Genomic DNA, 9,189 nt, shown 5'->3' on the forward strand with positions numbered 1-9,189 from the left:
TAATATATTGCTGGTCTGTTGGTTACAACAACCATTGTCAAATATTTCAAGACAATCTTAATGTACCTCCCAAAACTAAACACTAATTTTCCACTATTAAAACTAGGAATATTTAATTTCATTAAGCTATGTACTGAAGAAACCTAGCTGGTTCAGTTTTGATTTTGGTGGAAAATATGTTTTCTTTACCACTGTCTTGCTTCAGTCACAGAATGCTTCAAGAAGAGTATTCAGTCACAGAATACTTCAAGGAGAATATTAAACTCTAGTATCAACTATATCTAATTATTTCCTTTGGCCTTTACTATTCGTCTAAAGTATAAACGTTTTAGGGTGAGACAGACCATTTTGCAATCTTTCTGAAGACTTCTGAAACTTGACTTCATGATCCATCCACTGAGGTCCCCCAAAGTGGAGTGATTACAGGCATGAGCCACCTTGCCCAGCCAAATCTGGTAAGTTTATAAAAAGAAACGCAAACTAATTAGGAAACTTGTGCAGTTTCCAAGGGAGAATTCACATATGCCTAATTTTGTGTCTATTTATGTGCAAACCAACAAAGGCAATTTTCTGCAAACAACACAAATTACTCTCCTATTGCATTTGCTTTTGAGCATGTGTAGCAATAAAATCAGGTATTTTGCATTAATGTATAATTTTATTCGGAAACTGTTAATACAGATATTACATCTAAATTGAAAGTTTTCAAATAGCATTAAAAATTATGAAATTACTTTGAAAAAAATTCCTTTTCATCTGAATACCTCAAAAACTTCATGGAGGAAGTTAGTATCTACTTCACATAAAACCAACCTATTTCTGATAGTGTTACTCAGGTAACTGTGCAGAAACAACATTTTAATTTTCAATATGCAAGCAAGGTTTCACATGCAAGAACTGTTATTTTAAATATCTGCTTTAGTCTCCTTTTTCAGATCGGCTTCCCCCAAAACCTTTTCTAGAATCCCTGTAACCTGAGCTACCATATGCTTCATGAGGAGCACAGTGCACCCTATCCACTGAAGGTGGATACGTTCATTCTTTTCTGCCACCTTACTCACGACCAGTGGAATAGAAATCACTACAGCTCCTTGAGTAACTCTCCAAACTTCTGTCATATCTATCTCGTGTATTGTTATAATCATGGTGACTGCTTCCACCAAAAGTCATCTGAAGACCTGGTGCAGGTGGTGCACCACGAGAGGTCCCTGCAGGGTTGATAAAATAATAGAACTTATGTTGAACTACATTTAAACCTTTTTACTTGTATCACTAAACCACGAGTCAGTTAAAGTACTATTTGGAAATATTGGCTTTCCTCTGCCTGTGTTGACAAGATATTAATTATGACTACAATAGTCAAAATGTCTTATTTAAAAGAAGTGTCAGAGTAGTATTTTGAAGCCTGAGAAAGTTTGTTCTAAAATAAAGGTTGAGTCTCATTTTCTGAAAATGAATTGAAGTTCTAACCTTCATATAAATCCCTGTGCTTTATACTGTTAACAATTCTCAATATTTTCATGTTATTATTTTCCTTTGTTATTTTCCTTAATAATAAAGAATGATCTGATCTATTAAACATAATTCCATAGTTTACAAATCATACCTGGACTCTTACTATAACTCTGATATACATCTCTGAAAGAACATCCACTTGGACATTCGGAATGATCCCTACCACGGCCATCATGATCACTATATTGAAAAAAAAACACACTTTTTAGTGTCACAATGAACAATTTAAGAGATCTGTTGGACAAAACCAGACCATGTCATAGTACGTGTATTCTCTAGAGGAAAGTTCATCCCGGTGAAAACAACCATAATCACAGCAAGCAAAGTCTTTATTTGGTGTAGCATAATCCCTGGTGTCTCAGGAACTTGGATGATTTCTGCTTGCATAATATAAAGCAACAAATTTTGAATGAACAGCTTCTAGTATTGAAAACCTAACTGTTTGCAACTTAAAAAAATAAAGTTCCAGACCTCTAAACAGATATTTCTCCAAATACAATATGCAAATACCCAAAAAGCATGTGGAACAATAGATACTCTTAATTAAGTATTCAGAAATTGCACTTAAAAACCAAAATGAAACACCATACTTCACACACATAGGAAGGTCTATAAATTGTAAAAACCTGGAAACATCAAGTCTTTGAGAAGATGTAGATAAATTGGAACCCTGATACAGTGCTTGTTGGAATGGAAAATGATGCAGCTACTATGGAGACATGTGGTGCATCCTCAAGAAAACAAACATAATTATCATATGATCAAGCAGCTCCACTCATATGTATCCAGAATTGAGTAAGTGTACTCAAACAAATATTTGTGCCCAGAAGTACTGTGGTGGCAACAACCCAAACAAACTAATGGGTCAATGGCTTGTATAAGGAGTGAAGCGCTAGATATAAATGAACCTTCAGAGCATCCAGCTGAAGGAAATGAGACAGATAGAAAAACTTGTGTAGCGTTTGAGCCCATTAACAGGAAATGCCCAGAACAGGTGAGTTCACACACAGAACACAGATTGGTGTATGGGAAGTAGCACCAGACTGATAGGGGAGGGCCACTCTGTCCTAGGGAGCCTTAGACTGATGGGGGAGGCCCAGCCCTGCCCCAAAGAGCTCCAGACAGATGATGGAGGCACCGCTCTAGGCTCAGGGAGCCACAGGTTGACAGGGGAGGCACAACACTGCCCTCAAGGAGCCCTACACTGATAGAGGAGGCGCAGCCCTGCCGAGCCTCAAGGAGTCCTAGACTGATGGAGGAAGCACAGATCTCAGGGAGCCCCAGACTGATAGGTAAGGCACAGACCTACCCACAGGGATTCTCTGATCACAGGAGACACAGCCCAGAGCCAGCTCTGTGGCAGACAGAGTTTCTCACACTTGGAGCCCAGGGCATGAGCAGGCACCCTGAGGTGAGTGTGGGCCGCGGGCAGAAGAGGCAGGAGCCATCCACTCATAAGCTCCCCCGTGCTATACTCAGCCTCAGCATGAAGCCATCGGAGGCCCCTGAACTGGATGAGGACGATGGCTTTGGTGGCTGGCTCCAGAGGCCAGAGCAGTGGCAGCACCGCGAAGAGGGGGAGCAAAAGGACAGGTGAGTGGGGGCCTGAGAGGTGGGCCCTGGGCAGAGTGGGGCTCCCTCTGGGCCTCGAGGGCGGGCGCTGAGCAGAGCAAGGCTCTCCCCTCACGACCCCAACCTGCACCTGAGCAGCCACCACATGCTCCCCTTCCAAGCAGCCCCTGAAATGCCCCCATGGCCAGGAAATGGGGAGAAAGGAGGGCAGGGAGGAAGAAAGCGAGACACCATGGCGGCTCGTGAGGGGCCATTAGGAAACCGATTCTTGGTCTTCCAGGGCCCCTGGGCCCCATCCAGGCAGGGGCCAGGCCAGGTGCTGCCACATCAGCACACAACTGACGCCGCTTCCATAATGGAGGCTAAGTGCCCGCCGCTGCCACCCCTTCTTACCTCGGGATTCGTTGATCTCCATGCTCATGGAGGAGAGCAGGTATTTCCAGATGTGCATGGCAGAGAGTCAGCCGGGAGAACGCACTTTCCAGAAGTGTGGATGTGTGTGCCCATCTCAACCCCTGCAGGCCCAGCAGGGGCTGCTCCCGAGCCCCACCTCACTACGCCTGCTCAGGGTCCTTGCCACTCTCGGTCACTTGTGGCCACAATAGGACTGACCCCACCTGCCCTGTGGGGCCCAGGCCATCTGGGACCCCAGCCCTGCTCAGGACCAACTTGCCCTGAGTGGTATCAGAGCCAGTAGCTTGGCTGACAGTTCTCCCTGGTCGGGGTCTTTCCTGGCCCCTGTGAGGCTCTAAAGCAGCCTAGAGCTCTAGGGACTGGCGATGCTCCTTTGTCCTCCTACAACCAGGCTCCCACTCCCCAAATGCCACTGGTCCTGGCCTGGTGTGGTGCCCACCGCCCCCCAACCCCACCCCAACCCCAGCCTCAGTCTCTCCATACGTGCTTGGGCGTCAATGGCCCTGCATTTATCTGATGAGCAGCTCCCTTCTCCCTGGCCTCAGGCTTAGGCGGGCATGGCTGCTCCCAACAGCAGGGGCCAATTTGAGTCTTCCCTGGAGCCTAGCTCTGTGACTGCCACCCTGCCCCCTGCATCTGCCTGTCCACATGGACCTGCTCCTGAATAGCCCCTCTGTGTGGCTACCTCACCCATGGCCTCTTCAGGGAGCAGAGCAGGAATGGTGGCCCCGGCAGCCCGGCCCCCTGAGGACACCCCAAGACCAACCAGGTGGGCAAGCAACCTCCAGTCTGGGGCCCAGCTTGGGGTTGAACCCAGCTTAAGCCCCTGGGGGACCCTCAGTCTGTAAAGCCCTGCCTGGTGTGGAATGGGTAGTTCCACAAGGGCCTCAGGCCCTGACACAGGGGCCCAAGCAGACTGTGCTGGCTCTGAGGCCACTGGACCTTCTTTCCCAATGGGCTTGTGTCTCAGATCCCTTGGCACTCAACTAGCCTCACTGCCCTCATTTTACATATGGGGAAACTGAGGCTTAGAAATGGGAAGGGGTCAGCCAAGCAATCCAATGGCCCTAGAATGGCTTTGCCTCCCTTTCCACCCACAGCCCTGGCCTGTATGCCTGCGAAAAGGAGGACCATGATGAAATCCACCTGGAGGAGTTGAGTCTGAGCAAGGAGGGGCCAGACTCAGAGGACACTGTCTAGGACAACCTGGGGGTCCCAGAGGCTGAGTAGGAACAGGAGGAGGTGATGCCTCTCCCTCAGAGGGTCTGGGTGTACCCCCCACTCCAGGGATGAGCCTGCCTTTGCTTTCTGCCCTTTGTGAGCTCTGTGGGACTAGCCCAGAGTGGGCCAGCACCCCATATCCCTAGACGTTGCAGCCCGTTCTGGGCCCATATTTTCTGAGAGGATGAGGCTCTGTTACCCTCTTGCAAGATCCAGAGACGTTTTCCCACACTCCTCAGTCCCTCACCACCAGCTCCAGAACTGGAGCACATCAGGGCCATAGAGAACCTGAGGCCCATGGAGGGGACAGCATTTGTTCCCACAGGTGCTGGATGGCGCGGGAGAGGTACATGCAGAAGATCATCTGAGATGTCTTTTTTGTTGTTGTTGCTGTTGTTTTTTCATTGTTTTCTTTTTTCCCTAGGATCAGAAATGTCAGCAGCCCAGGACATCCAGCCGCTTGGTCTTGGAGGGGACCATCGAACAGAGCTCACCTCTCCGCAGCACCACCACCAAAGTAGGTCAAGCTGCCAAGCCTACCATCTTCTCCCTTCTCCAAGACTCGTACCCAAAAGGCCAATGCCACATGCCAGCCACAGAAAGACCAGGCCCAGGCCTGGCTTTTGTCTGCTATTCTTGCCATTGCCTGGTGCTCAGAAAACCCCCGTGATATAAGGGTTGGAGGTTGGATTGGTGGATTGAGTGTTGGGGGAATGGAGGGTGGGCTTTGCCTCGGCTGCTGCAGGCCCATGTGTCTGTCCACCCTCTGCTCTTGACAGGACAGAATCCCTAAACTGCTCCATAGAAAAGAGGTCTATCTGTCTGTCTGCCTGCCTGCTTTCTGGGCTCAGATCTTAGGTTTCCCCAAGTGGAGGCTGAAAGGAGTCACAGGGTAGAGATCTGGAGACCAAACTGGGCTCTGAGAGAGGTTTGGGTGGGTGGGGAGGAGCCTTATTGGAAGACATGGGACCTGAAGCATCTTCTACCCCCCAGTAACAGTGTGAAGAAGTACCAGCCAGACTTGCCCATCTCCAAGACTGAACAGCAGCCATCGAGGTATGACCTGGCTCACCTCTGCTGCCAGGTCCCTCCTCCATCCTGACACCATTCCCTCATCCAACCACTGCCCTCCTGTCCAATCAATGCTGCATAATTCAACCAATACCATATCCAACCAATGCTTCTCCATCAAATCAGTGCCCCTCTAACCAACCAATGCTCCCGCATCTAATCAATGTCCCTCCATGTCATCAATGCCCCTCTGTTTAATCAAGGCTACTCCATCCAAACCATAATCTCCCTTCCTATCAATGGTGCTACACCCAATTAATGTTCCTTTATACAACCAATGCTCCTGCAACCAATACTCCACCAATTATTCAGTGTTCCTCCATGTAATCAATGCCTCCTATCAGAACAATAGTCCATCATCCAATCAATGATCTTCCATCCAATCAATGCCCTTTCATCTTATCAGTGTTCCTATATCCAGCCAGTATTCCTCCAGTCAACCAATGCTCCTTTATCCAACCAGTGCTCCTTAATCCAATTAATGCCTCTCCATCCAATCAAGATTTCTCCATCCATTGAATACTACTCCATAAAATCAATGCCTCTGCATCGAATCAGTGCCCCTGCATCCAATCAATGCCCCTTCATCCAATCAATGTCCCTCCCAACCAATCAATTCTCCTCCATCCATCAATGCTTCTCCATCAGACCAATACCCCTCCATCCAACCAATACTCCACTATCCAATTAATGACTCTCCATGTAACCAGCGACCCTCCATTAAATCAGTTAGTGCCTCTCTATCCAATCATTGCTCCTTCATTCAACCAATACTCCTACATTCAAACCATGTCCCTGCAGCCAATCAATATTCCTTCATCCATCAACTCCCTTCAGTCCAACCAAAACACCTTCATCCAATCAGTACCCCTATTCATTCAGTGCTCCTCCATTCAATCAATTCCCCTCCACCAAAACACTATTCCTCCAGGCAAAAAAACAACTTTATCCAATCAATGCCCCTCTATCCAAAAATGCCTTGCCATCCAATCAATGGCCTTCTATCAATTTTCCCCCATCCAGCCATTATGCCTCTATCTAAAAAAAAATAGTTTCAGCCAGTCAATGCCTCTGCTTCCAATCAGTGCTCTTCTATTCAACCAATACTTCTTTATCTAATGAGGTCATCTGCATCTAACCAGTATCCTTCCATCCAACAAATACTCCTCTACTAAATCAGTGCCCCTTCACCCACCAAGTGCCCCTCCATCCACCCAGTACTCAGTTATCCAATAAGAACTTCTCTATCTTACCAGTTTTCCTTCATTCAATTAGTTCACTTCTGTGCAATTAATGGTCATACATTCATACATTATTCCTTCACCCAATCAACAACCTTCCATTCAACCAATATGTCCAACTTCAATTAATCCCCCTTCAACCAACCAATATTTCTCCATCCAACCAATACTTCTCCATCCAATCAATGTTTCTCTGTCCAACCCACACCGTTCTCTCAAGCCAATGTTTCTCCATCCAATTAATGCCTCTCCATCCAAACCAGTAATCCTCCATCCTATCAAAGCTCCTGTATACTATCAGTATTCCTCCATCCAACCAATACATCCCCATCCAATCAATACTCCTTGAATCATTCACTCCTCCTCCATCCAGTCAATACCTTTGCATCCTACCAGTGCGCCTCCATCCAACCAATACTCCTTCATCTAATCAATGTTGTTGCATGCAATCAATGCCCCTTCATTGAAACAACATGGCTCCATCCAACCAATACTACTTCATTTAATCAATGCTCCTCCATTTAACAAATACTACCTCATATAATCAGTACCCCTCCATCGAAGTAATACTTTTTCACCTATCAACACCTTTCTATACAACCAGTACCCCTCCATCTAATCAATCCTCCCCCATCCAACCAATACTTCACAATTAAACCACTGTCCCTCCATCCATTCAGTGTCCTGCCATCAAAACCATAGTCCCCCAGCTTTACCCCATGAGCATCATGGAGGCAGACCCACATCTGTCCTGTGTAGCATCATCTCCCTGGTGCTCTTCAGGACAGGGAAGTGTCTCACAATTCTATCCAATGAAGGAAGGCACATCTTTTCAGTGATCCCTACTCTAGGGCTGCATTAGGAAAGCACTGCCAGGGAAAATATAAAGATAAGGTAGAGGGTTGCCCAGTATGTCCCTCCAATGTGTCCACAGTGGTCATCCACTAAGGTAACCCTGCTGCTTTACCTCCTCTTCATCTGTCCAGACCCCCAAGTTTGCCTGTCAGGCCTCCATAGAGCTGTCCAGCATGGCTGTGGCCAGTACCAAGAGTTAGTGGGAGACGGGTGAGGTGCAGGTTCAGCCTGTTGCCAAGACACTGTCCTGCAATGTCAGGTGCCCTCCAGGGGCAAGGCTGGGCTTCAGAGCCAGCACCTGGGAGTTTTGCAGCATGTCAGGTTTCCTTGTTAAGGCTAGCATGATACTGTCCAGCATGAAGGCAGGTAGACAGAACACTGAGAAATTGCAGTAGGGTTGGGTTCACCCTTGCTGGTGTTGAAGGCTGTGTTGGCCGAGTGAAGGTGACTGGCACCTTTATTCCTTTCCCTGCCTTTTCCACTGGGATCACACAGTAAGGTTAGGTAGGCAGGTCCTAGGCCCCCTGGACAGGTAAGGGAAAGCAAGAGAGAAGGGCCCAGGGCTTCTACTCCTAGAGAGCCAGTGTCTGCATTTGTGACATATCTTACTGCTGCCCCCAGGATATTGTGGCTAGAGACATGAGCAAGAAAAGCCTCTGAGAGCAGAAGGGAGTCTCCAAGACCTCAACACCAATTAAGGAATAGCCTAAATGTGGTTGGGGCAAGCAAGGTAGGTGCAGCAGGGGCAGGCAAACAGGATCTGTCCTCTGTGCATCTGGGATGGCTTCCTAGAGGCAGAGGCAGCATCATCCCCTTTCTGCTGTTCTCACCTTCACTCTTGGTCTCCTTCCCCAACAGAGCACCCCATCTGGGAACAGTATATGTTTGTGGCCACCAGACATGGGAAGAATGAGAAGATGCTTGTAGAAGCGGGCCCAACACCCTAGGCCTCCCATCTCAGTGAGCCCCCGGCAACCCACAGAGCAGGACAAGGTGCACACACATGCACCATGCTGAGAACTTGGCAGGCCACAGAGCAGGATGAGGTGCACACACGTGCACCATACTGAGAACTTGGCAGGCTGGAGGGGGCATGGAGCACTGTTGCAGGCTGCAAGAGTGGGCCCCAAGTTGGCCAGAACCCAGATAAGCTCAGTCTCCCAGCCCTGCACAGATGCCACCTCCCTCACCTGACACAAGATTCAAAGTCTGGTCATTTCACCAGAGTCAGCCTGGCTTAGCCACTGCTCCAGGAGGAAAGCTCAAGGATACCATCTGGGACTCCCCAAAAGCCCCAGCA

General features: G+C 48.0%; 1 pseudogene; it reads left to right on the forward strand.

The window, feature by feature from the left end:
• Nucleotides 1–2,767: 2,767 nt before the first annotated feature.
• LOC129053129 (lymphocyte-specific protein 1-like) lies at nucleotides 2,768–8,836 on the forward strand (annotated as a pseudogene).
• The last annotated feature ends 353 nt before the right edge of the window (nucleotides 8,837–9,189 follow it).

The sequence above is a fragment of the Pongo abelii genome, chromosome Y, assembly GCF_028885655.2.
Source record: "Pongo abelii isolate AG06213 chromosome Y, NHGRI_mPonAbe1-v2.0_pri, whole genome shotgun sequence".
Lineage (NCBI taxonomy): Eukaryota > Metazoa > Chordata > Mammalia > Primates > Hominidae > Pongo > Pongo abelii.